This window comes from Rhinatrema bivittatum, unplaced genomic scaffold (genome assembly GCF_901001135.1).
Source record: "Rhinatrema bivittatum unplaced genomic scaffold, aRhiBiv1.1, whole genome shotgun sequence".
Classification (NCBI taxonomy): domain Eukaryota; kingdom Metazoa; phylum Chordata; class Amphibia; order Gymnophiona; family Rhinatrematidae; genus Rhinatrema; species Rhinatrema bivittatum.
In genome coordinates this window covers 53,258-72,637 of record NW_021820956.1, presented here as the reverse complement: position 1 = coordinate 72,637, position 19,380 = coordinate 53,258, and the positions used below count along the sequence as shown (strand labels likewise).

The 19,380-nt window shown below is 43.5% G+C and overlaps 1 non-coding gene across 1 annotated transcript; it reads left to right on the top strand.

The window, feature by feature from the left end:
• Window positions 1–18,729: 18,729 nt before the first annotated feature.
• Window positions 18,730–18,811, top strand: TRNAS-AGA. Its single transcript has one exon. It is a non-coding gene; the product is annotated as a tRNA-Ser (tRNA).
• The last annotated feature ends 569 nt before the right edge of the window (window positions 18,812–19,380 follow it).

The following is a 19,380-nucleotide window of genomic DNA, read 5'->3' as shown; positions in this document are numbered from 1 at the left end:
AACATATATATATTTATATTGGTTATTTGAACATTTTTTCTTTTCTCAATATTTTACACTAATCAAGAGTTGAGTGCTATGAAGAATGATAGTTTTCCTGACTCGATGCTCAGCTATAGAATATCACACATTCAAAGCTTTATAATTTATTAAATCCTGTACTAATGAGGCTCAGTAATCATCAAGAGCTATGGATTCCAGATTCTTTAGATATTCTAGCTCCTCTGTCAGTGGGTTGATGATGACATATTTCATCCTTAGAAACAATACATTAGAAACTGGAGAAGATGTTGACTTTAAAGGACCTGCAGTATGTATTATATTGCACCTAGACTTTTTCTATGACAATTTCAACAAATTACTTGCAACTCAGATAGCCTGGAAAATAATTAGCTAAGGAACATACTTAAGAAAATTGAATTTGGTGGGGAAACTGCTATGTTTATAAAATAAAATCAGTAAATTTTTCAAGAAACTAAAAAATGTACAAATATTGTAATCTTCTCTTTGAGCTTGTCATTCAAACTATTTCCATATCTTTACGCTACATCAATCATACAGCAGGAGTTTCCAAAGAAAAATGTCAATTTTCTTGTTTTAATACCCAAGTCATGCAAAGTATTGATATGCTAGAAATTAGAAAATAGCTCAGTTGCCTAGGGCAAGCTTTAAAATCAGTGTTACAGTCATCTGGTGGTTCAAAGGTACATATTCCAACATAGTTGGCTCAGTCTTTCATCTTAATGAGGTTACATAGGATATGTAACACTTGTAATTGAATAATAACAATTGTGCATCTTAATTTTTGATGCTTTGTGGAAAAGTGTCAGATAACCCAGAAATGAAAACCTTATTTATATCACTTGTACCTGAATAATAACAATTGTGCATCTTAATTTTTGATGCTTTGTGGAAAAGTGTCAGATAGCCCAGAAATGAAAACCTTATTTATATCCTGGTGCTAGCCATGCAAAGTAGCACCAATCTCCTCAAAGTACACAAGCTACAAATTTCCAACTACCTCATTTTGCTTTATTCTCTGACTTTCTGGTGAAGCCAAGAAACTTCAGAATGTAGGTGATAACCACAGTACACATCACATCAATTTGATAAATGTCTTTAGAATTGGATAATTCTTTTAATGGTGGCAGCAACCAACATTTAATTTGACAGTGTCTTTGTGCCGTCAATCATTTCTAGAGAATATACTAAGAATGCTTCTGCAAAGTGATCTTTTACCTAAACAGAAGTGTAAGTATTTCTCTTGATGGTGCTGGACTTTCAAAAATAGATGTGCTTGGGGATTTTTTTCATAACAAAGAACTATAATTATGCACTGCGAATCACTGTAATACAATGCACAACAAGGAGACAGTCTTAACCAACTTGCATTCTTCTGTTGCATTCTTTGTATGGTTTTGTTCTTCAACATTTTATAAATGTTTTATGAGCCCATTGATACACACATTAATAAGATGAGAGATAAACAGTTGAAGAGAATGAAAGCAATACCATGGGAGCTCACAATCTGCTCTAAAGGCAGTTTTAAAAAGCAAATATAGATATAGATCCTAGAGATGTGCAGACAAAAATTTTACATTGAGTTGTTGATACGTTGTAGGTGAGGGTCGATTCCGTTCAATATGGACGTATGGAGAAATCCATAAGTTGTGGATCTGTCCATTCGTTGCCCAGTTCCCTAAATACAAATTTAACCCCCCCCACCCTCCTTAATCCCCCCCCCCCCCAAGACTTACCAAAACTCCCTGGTGTTCCAGCTCGGAGTTAGGAAGCCATCCCTGCACTCGTCTGCGATTTCCTCATGGCGCCGATAGCCTGTGTCACAGGGGCTGCCGTGCCATTGGTCAGCCCCTGTCACATGGTCACCGGCACCATCTTGTGCTCCTACCATGTGACAGGTAGGTCATGTGGCAGGAGGTCGCTCCGGGACCCCCGTTGGACCCAACCGGAACTTTTGGCCAGCTTGGGGGGGCCTCCTGACCCCCCCAAGCTGGCCAAAAGTTCCGGTTGGGTCCAACGGGGGTCCCGGAGTGGAGAAGCACGTGACGCCGGAGCGGAGGAGAACATGACACCGGAGCGGAGTGACGCCGGCGTCACGTGCTCCTCCGCGCCTCCGCTCCCGGACCCCCGCTGGACTTTTGGCAAGTCTTGTGGGGGTCAGGAGGCCCCCCCCAAGCTGGCCGAAAGTTCCGGTTGGGTCCAACGGGGGTCCGGGAGCGGAGGCGCGGAGGAGCACGTGACGCCGGCGTCACTCCGCTCCGGCGTCACGTGCTCTTCCGCTCTGGGACCCCCATTGGACCCAACCGGAACTTTTGGCCAGCTTGGGGGGGTCAGGAGGCCCCCCCCAAGCTGGCCAAAAGTTCCGGTTGGGTCCAACGGGGGTCCCGGAGCGACCTCCTGCCACATGACCTACCTGTCACGTGGTAGGAGCACAAGATGGCGCCGGTGACCATGTGACAGGGGCTGACCATTGGCACGGCAGCCCCTGTGACACAGGCTATCGGCGCCATGAGGAAATCACAAAGGAGTGCAGGGATGGCTTCCTGACTCCCCGCTGGACCACCAGGGAGTTTTGGTAAGTCTTGGGGGGGTCAGGAGGGTGGGGGGGTTTAAGTGTTTATTTAGGTTTAACGTATTCAACAGAAATATGTTGAATACGTTGGAACTCGCGATGCGTTTCTGCTCAAACCTTTTTTTTCTCTTTTAAAAATATAAGTTGCGTTTTACATATGCGTTCAAAACGAATGCACACCCCTAATAGATACACACACACAGCTTATAGAACTAGAGAAGTGCTACTTATTATAACATTCATTTAACAGCATGCGTCTCCTGATTCAGCATGCTCAAGCAAACTGTGGAACTTCTATATATAAAAAAATAATTTTCTTTCAAGATGATGATACCTATTGGCATTGAAAAATTGGTTTAACCATTTGCCATAGATTGCCCCTGATGAAGAAATGAAACACGACTTGTGTCAGTTTGGCATTTACAGAAAAAAAATTTCAAAGGGACTATATATAAGTGGCATTTGGTAAAATATTTTCTGATATGTACATATGCACTGAGAAAACTCATTAGAAACTTGGGAGACCTATGATTAAAGAAATTAGAGCATCTCGTTTTAGTAGTTCGTATACATTTTAGGGATGTGCAGAGGGATGCCATACGTTGCATTCGTGATTCAGATTTGCTGGGGAGCAAATGCGCTGCATTTGGCCGTATGGAGCCCCGATGCGTTAATACGGCGATTTATATTCATGTCCCAGCTAAATTTAAAATTAACTACAACCCGCCACCCTCCTGACCCCCCCAAGACTTACCAAAACTCCCTGGTGGTCCAGCCGGGAGTCCAGAAGCCATCCCCTGCACTCTCACACCCTCGGTGCCGGGTTTCATCATGGCGCCGATAGCCTGTGTCACAGGGGCTACCGGTGCCATTGGTCAGCCCTGTCACATGGTCACCGGTGCCATCTTGTGCTCCTACCATGTGACACGGGCTGACCAATGGCACCGGTAGCCCCTGTGACATAGTATGGGCAAAGGCTATCGGCACCTTTTTGAGTCCTGGCATCAGATGGCCGGAATGCAGGAGATCGCTCCAGGACCCCCGTTGGACCCCCAGGGACTTTTGGCCAGCTTGGGAGGGCCTCCTGACCCCCACAAGACTTGCCAAAAGTCCAGCGGGGGTCTGGGAGCGACCTCCTGCACGTCGGCCGTCCGATGCCAGGACTCAAAATGGCGCCGATCACCTTTTCCCTCACTATGTCACAGGGGCCGACCGTCGGCCCGGGGGCATGGTCAAGGCCTCCGGACCAGCCCCTGGGTCGGAGGACGGCGCACCAGCAGTCCGCTGGCACGCGTAGATTTACGTCTGCTTCTCGCAGGCGTAAATCTAGGAACAAAGTAAGGGGGGGGGTTTAGATAGGGCCGGGGGGGTGGGTTAGATAGGGGAAGGGAGGGGAAGGTGAGGGGAGGGCGAAAGGAAGTGGCCTCGGAGAGAACGGAGGCAGGCTGCGCGGCTCGACGCGCACCTATGGAGGCAGGCTGTGCGGCTCGACGCGCACCGGCTGCCCAAAATCGGCAGCCTTGCGCGCGCCAATCCAGGATTTTAGAGGATACGCGCGGCTATGCATGTATCTTATAAAATCCAGCGTACTTTTGTTTGTGCCTGCTGCGCAAACAAAAGTATGCGATCGCGCTGTTTTTAAAAATCTACCCCTATATATACGCTGACGATATACAGCTAATACTTCCCATAGATGAAACCATTGAAAAAACATTAAATATCGCCAACATGTACCTTGACATCATAAAACAATTACTAAACCAAATGGAGCTAGTAATCAACATAGAGAAAACAGAATTCCTACATCTAGAACAGAAAAAGACAGAGATCATTCAAAACACTATCACACTGAAAAACAACCAAAAGATTGAACTAGCGGAGAAAGTACGGAACCTAGGAGTTATAATTGATACCGAATTAAGCTTAAAACAACATATATCCTTAAAAGTTAGAGAAGGATACGCTAAACTTATGGTACTCAGAAGACTCAAACCACTTCTAACGTCAAAGAACTTTCGTTCAGTCCTACATGCATTGTATTTTGCAAGCACCGACTACTGTAATGCACTACTACTAGGCCTACCATACACCTCACTCAGACCACTACAAATTCTACAAAACACTGCTGCAAGAATTTTGACCGGTAAAAGTAAAAGAGACCACATCACCGAAACCCTAGCCGAGTTACACTGGTTACCTGTTGAGCAGAGAATACAATACAAAACACTTTGCATCTTACATAAATTAATACTAACGAAAAAGCGGAATGGCTTAACATAGCCCTCTGCATACACGTACCAAACAAAAACCTAAGATCAGTGAATAAAGCACTCCTTACTATCCCATCAATTAAGACAGCAAGACTAACTCAAGTAAGAGAGAGAGAACTATCCTTGGCAGGACCCACACTGTGGAACACCATGCCACTAAAGTTAAGGTTGCAAAAAGACAACAAAACCTTCAGAAAAGGCTTAAAAACCTGGCTATTCAAGCAAGCCTACCAAACAGAGAAGGGGAAACAGTGAGGCAGGCGAAGTGAGAGGTATGAACAACTAAAGTGTGTAGCTATATTTCTATCTGTTTTTACCCTACCTTCTCGTCTTCACCAGAAGAGAAGTTGACACTTATAAAGCTAGAATTGTTTTTAAACTGATAATTCCTGGACAGTATTGTACCACAAACCAATTATAGCATTTAGAAAACTATGTACTGAATCATTACGGCACCTGTGTAAATTAATATATCTCAGCATCCTTATTTTATGTGCCCTATTGTAAACCGTTGTGACGGATCCTTCTTAACGACGGTATAGAAAAGATTTAAATAAATAAAGAAATAAAGAAATAAATAAGTACATAAATATTACCGTTAAAAACCATCTCCAGAACAGGTATCTCCCCAACATTTTGTTCATTAAACACCAAAGCAAATAAATCATTTAATCTTTCCGTGATGGCCTGATCTTTCCTAAGTGCCCCTTTAACTCCTCGATCATTTAATGGTCCAACCAATCCCCTTGCTGGCTTTCTGCGTCAGATATATTTTAATAAATTATTATTTTGAGTTTTTGCCTCTATGGCCAAGTTCTTTTTAAATTCTCTCTTAGCCTGTCTTATCAATGTCTTACATTTAACTTGCCTATGTTTATGCTTAATCCTTATTTATTTATTTACATCTTTTTACTATACCGACGTTCAAGATGCAGATTCTTATCACACAAACCTTGGAAAAGTTACAAATAACAAGTTGCATCGAACCAAAACTGGGAAACATTACATATAAAATTATAAATAAAATATATAAAATAACATATAACAAGGGGTAATCAAGATAAATACTGTAAAACTTCATATGAGGATATAGATAACTTTGAACTTAACTCCACATTTAGCTTGGATCTTAAGGAAGGACAGGGCTGTCTGGGAGGTAGGGGGAGATAAAGCAACTAGGGATTGGGTGAGGGAAAGAAATTACAGCATTATTACAGCAAGTTTTGAACGATAACTGCATCAGGAGTCAGTATTTGTGCCGCAGGAGATTAAGGATATTCTTTTGATGGATCCTTCTTCCAATTTTTGAATGAAGATCTTTTGGCTAAAATAGTCTCTTTCACCTCACTTTTTAGCCATGCTGGCAATCATTTGACCTTTCTTCCACCTTTCTTAATATGGGGAATCCATCTGGACTTTGCTTCTAGGATGGTATTTTTTAACAATGTCCACGCCTGCTGCACACTTTTTACCTTTGTAGCTGCACCTTTCAGTTTTTTAAACTATTTTTCTCATATTATCAAAGTTTCCCTTTTGAAAGTTTAGTTCTAGAGCCATGGATTTACTTATTGTTCCCCTTCCAGTCACTAATTCAAATTTGATCATACTATAATCAATATTTCCAAGCAGCCCCACCACCATTACCTCTCTCACCAAATCCTGTGCTCCACTGAGATCTAAAATTGCTTCCTCTCTCATCTGTTCCTGAACCATTTGCTCCATCAAACTGTCATTTATTCCATCCAGGAACTAGCATGTGCTGATGTTTCACTTACCTAGTCAATATTGGTGTAATTGAAATCTCCCATTATTACTGCACTACCAAGAAGGAAGATGGTTAATGTAAGCAACTGGCAGGTTACCTGCCTTAACTCAGCGAGGAGCAACTTTGGTCATGTGCAGGCTACATCTGAGCTGAGCAGCATCCTTGGTGTTTTTTTTTTGGCCCCACAGCCACATCAGTGAAGAAGAAGTGCCCTGTAATGTGCCCATCTCCTTCCAGCAATGCATCTTAGGCTGTGTAACTGAAACTGTGCTTCCAGGGGCAGAGATACCATGGCTGATTGAGGTTCTCAGAGCATGGAGCTCGAGAAGATCTCCCTTGATTTGTCTCCCTAAGGATGGCCCCGTGGTGATAGGGACACTAGGAGCAGCAGTACATCTTCTTCAAGGGGTGGCAGAGCAGTTCAGCTCCAAAGGCTGAATTGGGAGGTGCTGCATGGTGAAGGAGTAGTGGCACCCCCTACTGGATGGCTCTTATGACTGAGGACATGTCAGCCATAGGCTAATTATGGCTCTGATAGAAACACCATGGATCATACTTTAAATCAGTGCATCTCCCACCAGCGTCGCGCGCCGGGTGTCGCGCGTCCAAAGGAGCTCGAACTAAGGGGGCCTGCCCCTTAGCGCGCCCCTTGGAGAGCCCCAGTACCAGGGCCTCTCCCTTTCACAGTCGGCTCTACCAACACAGCCTCATACGTCCAAACTCCAACAATCACAAAACCGTCCTCGGCATTCATCCAACCTCTTCAAACATCCATCCAGTCTCCGCTGACAATCACCCAACTTCATCAAGCATTCTCCTGCAATCATCCCGACCTCATCAGGCATACTCCAGCACTCATATTAATCTCTCTAAGCATATTTCATCCTGGATATCCTCAAACCTCATCCTAAAACACTCATCCTGATATCACTAAACATCATCCAGCACCCACACTGAGCTCTTCAAACACCCTCAAGCACACATCTAGATCTCATCTCTCATCTCTCATCTCAATTTTCAACCTTCAACAATCATCCTAATCTAACCCAGCTTTCAGTTTTCAGACCGCTCTCATACAGCTTCCACAGCTCTAACAACATCCCCTACACTCTTCCTACACTCAACCAGCGTACACCAGATATTAGGGATGTGAATCGTTTTAGGACGATTAAAATTATCGTCCGATAATTTTAATATCGTCTTAAACCGTTATGGAACACAATACAATAGAGATTCTAACGATTTATCGTTATAAATCGTTAGAATCGTGAGCCGGCACACTAAAACCCGCTAAAACCCATCCCCGACCCTTTAAATTAAATCCCCCCCCCTCCCGAACCCCCCCCCAAATAACTTAAACATTTCCTTGCCAAATCCTACCTCCTTCAATCCCCCCCCCCCCAAATGACTTAAATTACCTGGGGGTCCGGAACGGCAGCGGTCCGGAACGGGCTCCTGCTACTGAATCTTGTTGTCTTCGGCCGGCGCCATTTTCCAAAATGGCGCCGAAAAATGGCGGCGGCCATAGACCAACAGGATTCGACGGCAGGAGGTCCTTCCGGACCCCCGCTGGACTTTTGGCAAGTCTTGTGGGGGTCAGGAGGCCCCCCCAAGCTGGCCAAAAGTTCCTGGAGGTCCAGCGGGGGTCAGGGAGCGATTTCCCGCCGCAAATCGTTTTCCGTACGGAAAATGGCGCCGGCAGGAGATCGACTGCAGGAGGTCGTTCAGTGAGGGTTCCGGCGCCTCACTGAACGACCTCCTGCAGTCGATCTCCTGCCGGCGCCATTTTCCGTACGGAAAACGATTCGCGGCGGGAAATCGCTCCCTGACCCCCGCTGGACCTCCAGGAACTTTTGGCCAGCTTGGGGGGGGCCTCCTGATCCTCACAAGACTTGCCAAAAGTCCAGCGGGGGTCCGGAAGGACCTCCTGCTGTCGAATCCTGTTGGTCTATGGCCGCCGCCATTTTTCGGCGCCATTTTGGAAAATGGCGCCGGCCGAAGACAACAAGATTCAGTAGCAGGAGCCCGTTCCGGACCGCTGCCGTTCCGGACCGCCGCTGGACCACCAGGTAATTTAAGTCATTTGGGGGGGTTCGGGAGGGTGGGGGATTTAATTTAAAGGGTCAGGGGTGGGTTTTAGCGGGTTTTAACGATTTTAACGATATATCACGATATTTTACCCCCCCAAATGGCAACAATACGATTCCCTCCCCCTCCCAGCCGAAATCGATCGTTAAGACGATCGAGGACACGATTCACATCTCTACCAGATATACCAAAAATTCATCAACGAAATTCATCAGACATACCAATGATGGTGACAACAACCAACACGCTGCATAAGATAAGACACACATACCTAATAAACATACCGCTAATGAAAAACATCAAAAACATACTTTGTCTCACCTTCCTTCTCATAAATGTGCAATCCCTAACCAAAAAATACATATTAATATCAGACATACTACAAGAAAAACATCCCAATTTCATCACCATAACAGAAACCTGATTCAAAAATACCGATCAAGTCTTACTGAACCAAATAGAAAACAATGCATACGACACATTTTCAATCCCTCGCAAGAACCGAAGAGGAGGAGGACTGCTCCTTATTATAAAAAAAATTTCTCAATGAAAGTAATCCCACACAATCTCCCAGAACAATTTGAAATATCTCTCTTTGACTCACAAAACTTACAAATATGTCTAGTATACTGCCCACCCAAGCTTCTAGATAAAGATATCTCTCCGCTACTGGAATTCCTAATAACAAACATCAGTATGAAAAAACCTACTATCATCCTTGGCGACTTTAATCTTCACACAGATACTAGCCCCAGATCACAAAATTGTCAAACCCTACTAGACATGCTATCTAGTCTAAATTGCAACCTACAGGTGAACAACCCCACACACAAAGCGGGACATACACTGGACTTGATTTTCACTAATAACTATTTCTCAGACACATCTATTACATACAGACCTGTCCCCTGTTCCGATCACTACCTCTTACAATGCACGACGAAAGCAAACATCAACAACTCGACAAAAACAAATGAATCACAACAATCCTTCAAATACCGACCACCCTTCCAAACCAACCTTCTCCAACAAGAACTGGGAACACAACTAGCAAATCTGGACCTCTCAAATATAAATAACGCTATCAAATCCTGGTTCCAAATTACAGAAGACACCACAAATACTATAAATCCTGAGAAATTTAAACAGCTAAAGAACCATAGAGAACAACAGAACCCATTGTTCAACTCTCAACTAAGAAATATGAAATCCAACCTTAGGAAATGTGAAAAAGAATGGCAAAAAGATGTCCCCTGACACTGCAGAGATATTGCACGCAACTAACCACATATAAAAAAATTCTTCTGAATACTAAACGTGACTACTACAGTCAGAAAATAAAAAACTCCTCCAATAACTCCAAATCCCTTTACAACATAGTGAACAACCTCATTTCTGAAAACATCGATTCAAACACAACCAAGTCAAAAACTTTAAGCCAAGACTTAGCTACGTTCTTCAAGAGCAAAATAACCAAAATAACGGATACCTTCAACAACTCCTCAACTGTTCAAAACCAAATATACACAGCAAATATAACACCATGGTCTAATTTTGAACCTATCTCCTCCACGGAAACAGAACAAATGCTAAGAAAAATAAACCCAGCTCGCCATGACCTAGACACCATCCCCATGTGAGAACTAAAGGAAATTGCACATTCCATAGCCCCAACAGTAACAGCAATTATCAATAAATCTCTAGAAGGTGAACTAGCAGTCAAATTAAAAATTGCAACAATCATACCAATTCTATAAAGAACTTGAACCCATATTACCTGAACAACTACCATCCAATATCAAATCTACCCCTTCTAGCAAAAATGACAGATAATGCTGTCCTGAAACAACTCAATGATCACCTCGAGAACCACAAAATACTACATCCCACCCAACACAGATTTAGGAAAAACCTCAGCACGGAAACTCTACTGCTCAACCTTTCCAATGATTTATTAAGAGGCTTTGACAACAAAATAGGTCACATACTAATCCTTCTCGACCTCTCCACAGCATTTGACACAGTGGACCACAAAAAGCTAATATCTAGTCTAGCAAATATAGGGCTCTCAGGCAAAACTCTTGAATGGTTCACTTGATATCTAAAAGACAGATACTACAAAGTCTCCATCAACAACAACGCATCAGAAGCCATTCCCCTTGAAACAGGAGTACCACAAGGGTCCACTCTCTTGGCCACTCTATTTAATATTTATCCATTTCTGTTATGCCAACTCCTATCAAGCCTAGGCTTAACCTACTACATGTATGCTGACGACATACAACTCCTCATCCCAGTTACATCCTTCACTGAAGATGCACTGATACTAGCTGCCTCCCACCTTAATTCGATCAAAAATATGCTAAACCACTTAAAATTATATCTAAACATGAGCAAAAATGAATGCATACTAATCGAAAGAAAAATCTCAGGATCCAAAACCACCCCATCCTTCCAAATAGACAACATCCACATACAACTTAAAGACAACGTAAAAGACCTCAGTATTTTGATTGACAGTGAACTAACCTACAAAAAGCACATCACTACAAAAACAAAAGAAGGTTTCCACAAACTCCAAATACTTAAACATCTAAAACCGATGCTTCACCACCAAGATTTCAGAACTGTCTTACAATCTCTCATCTTTACCAGCCTTGACTACTGCAATTCACTCTTGATAGGCCTACCTAAAGCTACCTTAAAACCACTTCAATTACTACAGAATGCCACTGCGAGAGTCCTAACAGGAAAAAAGAAATCAGATCACATCACACCCATGCTCAACAGCCTACACTGGCTTCCAGTAGAAAAAAGAATTGAGTTCAAATTCCTAACAATCCTACACAACGCAATTTACAATACAGACAACACGGCCTTTGATAATGTCATACATATACACAAATTGCAACGTACGACTAGAACAGCAAACAAATTACAGCTAAAATTACCATCACTCCCATTAGCCAAACTATCCACCACAAGGAACAGAGCCATATCCATAGCTGGCCCGAAACTATGGAACTCACTGCCAGAACACTTGAGCTCACAAAGCAACATTAAATCATTCAAAAAAGAGCTCAAAACTTGGATATTTAGACAAACATTCAAAGATGGTATTGGCTAAGATCACATGACATATCACATGTACAACCTTTAACGGATATGCAATGACACTTATAGACTATGACACTGATCGTGCACTGATAGTGCAATTTGCGATAACAGCCTTTCACATAGCTGATATCACAATTTGTGATACACATGCTTATTAGCATAAGGTACACCCCTTTTTGGTATCACATGCGATACCAATGCAGATCCCTTACTATCTGAACTTTCTGTGGTTATAGTGACTTTTCTAAGCAGACAAATGTAGTATGAGGTTCATATACTATAAATAAGTGAATCAATCTACCATTTTAATGTTAGCATGGTGTCATATTAAATGTTCAGGGATTTGGTTTTCTCTGAAGCAGTTTTGTCTCTGATAGGAATATTTGTGTTTTATGCAGGATTCTTAAAATTAACTTTGTTGAGCTGTTTTATCCAGATGTCTGATTCAAAGGCATGCCTGTTATTAGTTTTGGGTTTTTGTTTTTTTTTACTAATTGTTATACAATATACAACAGCTGAATCATATTCTTTTTTAAATTGGTTATGGCTAACATAGGCATGAGTTTTAGCATAAAATTAACATTTAAAGCACTCAGCATTCAAAATCTTACACACTGCTTCACATTACAAATGAGACAAGTGTTTTCCTCTTAAATAGACCACAATTATGTGACTTGTAGAATGTTCACCTGCACTTCCACTTTAAACACTGTCATCAGACCAGAATGGGAATCTCTGCCCCAAAATCTGGACCCTTACAAATAAAGAACTGTACCAAAGGTAGGATGAAACTGGCAGGGCATGTGGACTTTTTCAGCACACTTATCTGTATACTTTGTTTCATTGTGCTTTTATGTACTATATATAATAATCTGCTTTGTCCACCTCTGGTCAGTGCCATGGGTGTGTAAAGTAACTTTGTCCCCAGTCCTCAAAGTTCAAAGTCTTATTGTCATTATTGACTCCATGCTATTTAAAGAGAACCAAGTGACACCAGTGGCTAGGAAAGCCTTTGCTAATTCACAACTAGTGTGTTACATCTCCTCCTCCACCGGTGTGAATTAAGGACAATCAAGCAATCAGTGGTCCTATCTCATCTGGACTATTGCAACATGGTCTACTTTGGTCTCCCAAAGAAAGCTGTTGCTTAATTTCAAATTGGTCAACATACTGCAGCAAGTGTCATTGTCAGATGTAAAAGATGGGATATCACTACAACATTGCTGAAATCATTCCAATGTTTGTATATTCAACTATATGTTTACTTAAAATCTTATACCTTGGAGTATCCCTGGGATACTCCAAGCAAATGAATTTGTTATAGGGTAAAATGGACAAATTATCCCAGGAACATGATAATCGTTCACAAGAACATGCAGACAAGATTTCAACATTAGAAGAAACTGTAAAGTCGACACAGAATGTTTGTGCGATGTTATTTCAGGACAAACAAACTGTGAACAGGAAGATGGAAATCTCTGAGAACAAAATGAGGAGATTAAACTTAAAAATACTAAACTTCCCAAGAATTATTGGAAAACTGCCTCGGGTAACATTGAAAAAGTATTTATTAGAGGTATTAAAAATACCGAATGAAAGAATACCATCATTTAATAAAGTATACTTTTTACCATTTAATAGAGGGTGGGAGGTAAATCACCCACAATTGGATATGGGTAATTTGACAGAGTTTTTAGAGTCCTCAATAGAAATATCTGAGAGAGCGACTCTACTTGTTTCTTTAATTATTGAGACTGATGTAAGTCTGGTAATGAGACACTACTTTCAACATATGGGAGAAATCTTTCTGGGACAACGTGTCCAAATTTTTCCTGATTTATCTATAATAACACAGGAGAGGAGGAAAGCCTTTTTATCGATGAGGCAGGAACCTAATATAATAGGGGCTAAATTTCTTTTAAGATATCCGTGCAAGTGCGTGGTAACATATAATAAAGATGTTTTCATATTTTTTGCCCCGGAACAATTAAGAATGTTTCCAGATACAAGGAAAACAGGTATGATAACTTCTTCTCCTAGAGAAGACCAGGTGAATTAACTCAGACATATTTAAGAAGGGTAAACATTTGTGTGCTTGTTAAGCTGATTACTACAATGTTTGAAGAATATTTTCTTTCTCTCCATGATTTTTACTCCAGCATTTCTGGATGCCTGATTCAGGCCATATCACTGCATTTTGCCCATTTCCTTATATCCCCCCCCCCCTCCTTGGCTGTACACAGAAGTGAGGGGGGAACCACAAGTATTTTAAATTGTCTTGCAGTCTGTTTTCAGTATGGAACGGCACCCCCGGGAGGCCGTTCCATACATCCATCAACTTTCCATGAAGAAATTTTTCTGATGTTGTTCCCGAGTTCACTTTCTTGAAACCTCACACAGAGTTCTAGTTCTAGACCACTGTTTCTTATGGAAAATATTTTTGTCTTGTGCATTTATAACTTAAGGTGTTTACATGTCTCTACTATATCACCAGTGTCTCCTCTCTTGTAAGAGATATACAAATTTTCAGGAAGTGTTGATCCATTCCTGCTTTTACTCTTCTGCATGCAGGTGCTTATAGTCTTGCTTTTCTTAGGGAATGAAATATGGAAATCAGAATAAATCCCAGCATGCAATGGAGTAAAACCAGGACTAGATCAACCTGTACTGAAAATCCGGAGCCAATTGGCATCCCTAATTAGCACTCAGTGATACAATTCGCTCCCATCCCAACTCAATGGCACAATATGGAATATTGGCTATCCAAGAACTTAAACAGAAGGGCAGTCTCCTTGATCCTGCTGGGATTCCATAAAGACTTTTACATTCCTTGCAAGGGACTGTTGCATCCCATTGAAGTGAACAACATCCTCTCTACTGGGCATTTAGTTAGATTATTTTGGGAAAGCTAACAATAGAACTCAAGCTGGGCTGGGGAACTGGCCCCTTTCTGAATGCCTGTTTCCAAATGTAATTTTGTTATCACTGGCAGTGATACTAAATAGACACCCCCCCCCCCCCCCCCCCGGGAAATACAGGTTTATTCACAATTTTTCCTTCCCAGAAGGAGCTTTGCTGAGTGACTACATCCCATCTGTAGAATGTGCAGAGCAATACTTTTCCTTTGACAGTGCTCTAGTGCTGCTTAGGGAATGCTCCAAAGAGCACTTATACCAAGGCCGACATTGAATCAGCCTTCTGTTTACTTCTTATTCACCTTATGAGTTTCCTTCTGCTGGGATTTCATTTTAAATGGCCTTTCTGCTAGGCTGCTCCATCTTATGTGCATACTTTGAGGTGCTCAGCACATTCAGGCACTGGGTAGTTGCAAATCTAGCTCACTCCAAGTACATCATCCATTATATGCAACTTCTTATTTGATGGAAAAGAGGACATGTGAAAAGCTGTTTCATAATTTTCATAGGCTGTAATTACACTTTGACATCTCACTGATCAAAGTTAAATTTCAGGGCATTACCTTGATCTTTATCTTCCTAGGCAGAGTATTAGATTCTCTCTTCAGAATGAATGTTATGGCATGCATTCATACTGTTATCGGTGCCGTCTCCAGAGCTGCTATTTTTGGCCTGCCCATTGTAGAAATTCAGTGCATAGGCCTCTTACTTTAGACACAGCAATGGGTCCTCTGCTTTCCTTTCTAACATTCATATGCTTGTTGTATCCTATTCCTCTGTAGGTGCCAGCCAGTGATGATGGATGCTTTGGATTGTCATTACCCAAGTGGTAGGCCATTTGGGACAAGTTTGGTCAGAACTTGGGCCTGATGGCAGAAAGGTGAACAGTACTTCAGATTAGCAAAAGGGGAATGTGCCAGAATCAGCAATTTCCCCTATTGAACAGCCGTGACTGAAGCATACCTGGATTGCTTCTTTATATACCTCAGAGGTAAAGGGTTTGGAAAGCTGCAATGTTTGCTTCTGGTAAACAATATTAAGAATAAATTGTCCACCCTGGCTGCAAAATAGTCTGATACTTCATCTGCTGATCCGACATAATCCCTTGTTGCCACCTTGTCACTAGAAAATTATGGAAGAGGGCCCTCTTTACAGTCAACAGACAGTGAATCTGCCATTCCTTGGAGAAACCTCCACCTTCATTACATCTGAACAATAGTTCTTTGCCCTGATTTATTTGGGCCAGATGGTGTGCACCTGTCTGTACTGAGACATGATTTGTTCTTACAGTCCTTAAGGAGGGCAATATTATTACTTGAAGGGTAGGCCACACCATTTAGATTGGAAGGGTATCCCCATGGTGACCCATTCCCTAGCATGAAGGGGAAGCAACCATGGATGCCACCCTATGGTGGAGTGCTCAAGCCTAGATTAGGGGAGGGGCCAGAGGGGTTGTGTGAGAAAGACACAAGTATGATTGTGACCTTAGCCCAATAGAGCTTGAGCTCTGGAAGTGTGAAAACAAATGGGCCTGGTAGATTAGGCCGAGAAAGTTCCCCAGCAGTTGCACTCTGTAGATGATGGGGGAATACCAGCAAATCTTTCTGTGCATTGAGGCCTGCCTAGGGTGGCCACCCTTCCTGAGGACTGCAGTGCCAATCAGACCCTACTGATCAGATCCCTGAGTACCACACATGGGAGCCCAATGGCTGCTCCCAAGGGTGCAGGAAAGACTTAGCTGTAAGGTAGACTTCAAGCACTTGAACTAGATTCTATTGTCATGATGCTTATTTACCAGCCATCTTAATATGATTATGCCCAAGATAATTTACAACAACAAAAAATGGTTTCAGACAACAATAAAACATTTCCTCAAAACATCTGCCTTCCACAACATCATACCATTAAAAACCAAATTAAACAATTCAATTATGATATTGTCTAATGATATGAAGTCTGTGAAACAATGCGACAAGGCGATAGCAAAAGCCAGAAGAATGCTGGGCTGCATAGAGAGAGGAATATCGAGTAAGAAAAGGGAAGTGATTATCCCCTTGTACAGGTCCTTGATGAGGCTCACCTGGAGTACTGTGTTCAGTTCTGGAGACCGTATCTACAAAGAGACAGAGACAAGATGGAAGCGGTACAGAGAAGGGCGACCAGGAAGGTGGAGGGTCTTCATCGGATGTCATACGAGGAGAGATTGAAGAATCTAAATATGTACACCCTGGAGGAAAGGAGGAGCAGGGGTGATATGATTCAGACCTTCAGATACTTGGAAAACTTTAACGATCCAAAGACAACGACAAACATTTTCCGTCAGAAAAAAATCAGCAGAACCAGAGGTCACGAGCTGAGGCTCCAGCGAGGAAGACTAAGAACCAGTGTCAGGAAGTATTTCTTCACAGAGAGAGTGGTGGATGCCTGGAATGCCCTTCCGGAGGAAGTGGTGAAGTCCAAAACTGTGAAGGACTTCAAAGGGGCATGGGATAAACATTGTGGATCCATCAGGTCTAGAGAACGTGTATAAAGAGGAGGCAGCAAAACACTGCATGGCGTGGTAGTAGCCACAGAGGCATTCACGGAGCGGGATGCCAGTGGCCAGTGGTTGGTGTTCCACCTTCACGGCCAAAAAAAAACAAACAAACAAAAAAAAACCAAACCAGGGGTGGGTAAGAGTATGTAAAATTAACAGAGAGTTCATAGGCTATAGGTATTACCAATTCGTAGGCAACGAGAGTCTGACGAAGAAACCCTTTTATAGGGTTGAAGCAGGAAGTCATCATGGGAAGGAGCCAGCAAAACATCCTGTGGCTGGCCCTTTAAATGCTAAGAAGAGGCACGCGCCGGCGCCTAAGGAAAGCTGAAGAGAGGTACAGCACCACGGACAGCAGTGCTCTCCTGCACTTCAGCGTGGGGACGAAGAAAGGCAGGCAGGCTTCAGGACGGCCTCCTACCATCCGGCGAGGACCCCGAAGGCAATGTCGTGGCTCCCTGCTGCAGAGACTGACCCCGGGCAGCTCCTAGGCCGTGAAGAGGAGGCGGAACAATGTGGCCTCCAGGCCGCGGGTCTCGGTGGCGGCTCAGGGCCACGGCAAGATGGCGCCAGCGGCGGCCCTGCCGCATGGGACCCGGCACGGGCGTCGGCATCAGCGACTGCTCGGCGGGGTTGGCCCTGCTGAGCAGGGCAGGAGCTGCTGCGGCCTCCGGGCCACAGGAGATGGCAGCAGCGTCCTGCCACGACGAAGAAGCTGGCTGGCGGCGTTCCCTACCGTGGGGCAGACAGGCAGCTGAGAGGTAGGAGGCCTGCTCGCGGAGAGTAGCTCCGCGGGCAGGAATCATAACACTGATCTCTAGAGGCATTGTGTTCCAAAGTGTGGGGCCTGATAACAGGAAGGCCCTTTCTCTCACTTGGGTTAGTTTTGCTGTCTTTACTGAAAGAATGGTTAGAAGTGCTTTGTTTGCTGAACGAAGGTTTCTGTGTGGGACGTGTATTCGTAGTGCTGTGTTTAGCCAGTCCGATTTTTCATCATGTATTAGTTTATGTATGGTACATAAGGCTTTGCATTTTATTCTGTGTTCAATAGATAGCCAATGCAGTTCAGCTAGGGTTTCAGTTATATGGTTCCTCCTTCTTTTTCCGGTTATTATTCTAGCTGCTGTGTTTTGAAGTATTTGAAGTGGTCTTAATGTGGTATTCGGGAGTCCTAGTAAAAGTGCATTTTTCTGATTTGCACCATACATTATGGTGCTATCGCATGCATTAAGGGGTTTTCACATGCATTAAAGGTGCTTAATGCATGCCATAACGCTATTTGATAAATGACCCTGTTAATGTTTTACTGTCCCCAAAGTAATCAACCTTTTCTTTTCTCAGTCTCTCAGGCTTGCGGAGTCTCAAGCACAGCAGAACTCATATAACCCATTCCTGACAGTAGGGTTGTTTCCCTCTACCCTCCTGTGATACTATCTAACATCAAAGTAGCTGTGGCCGAGTGGTTAAGGTGATGAACTAGAAATCCATTGGGGTCTCCCCGTGCAGGTTTGAATCCTGCCAACTACAGTGGAATATCTGTTTTCCATCACTGCTCTCTACATTAATGGTGGTGGTGGAAAGGAAATAGAACCAAAGAGCTAAGAGAAACAGATAAGTATGAGAAAAAAAATGTGTGAAGCTTGCTGGGCAGACTGGATGGGCCGTTTGGTCTTCTTCTGCCGTCATTTCTATGTTTCTATCTGACTCCCCTTAAAACCTCTCTCAACATCAGGAGAAACCACAACCACCCGCACAAACAAGACTGAGGGGCGGATTTTCAGAGCCCTGCTCGCCTAAATCTGCCCAAAACCGGGCGGATTTAGGCGAGCAGGGCCCTGCGCGCCGGTGAGCCTATTTTACATAGGCCTACCGGCGCACGCAGAGCCCCGGGACTCGCGTAAGTCCCAGGGTTCTCCGAGGGGGGCGTGTCGGGGGCGGGCCCGGTCGTCACGGCGTTTAGGGGGCATGTCGGCAGCGTTTTGGGGGCGGGTACGAGGGCGTGGCTATGGCCCGGGGCGGTCCGGGGCGTGGCCGCGCCCTCCATACCCGCCCCCAGGTCGCGTCCCGGCGCGCAACAGGCCCGCTGGCGCGCGGGG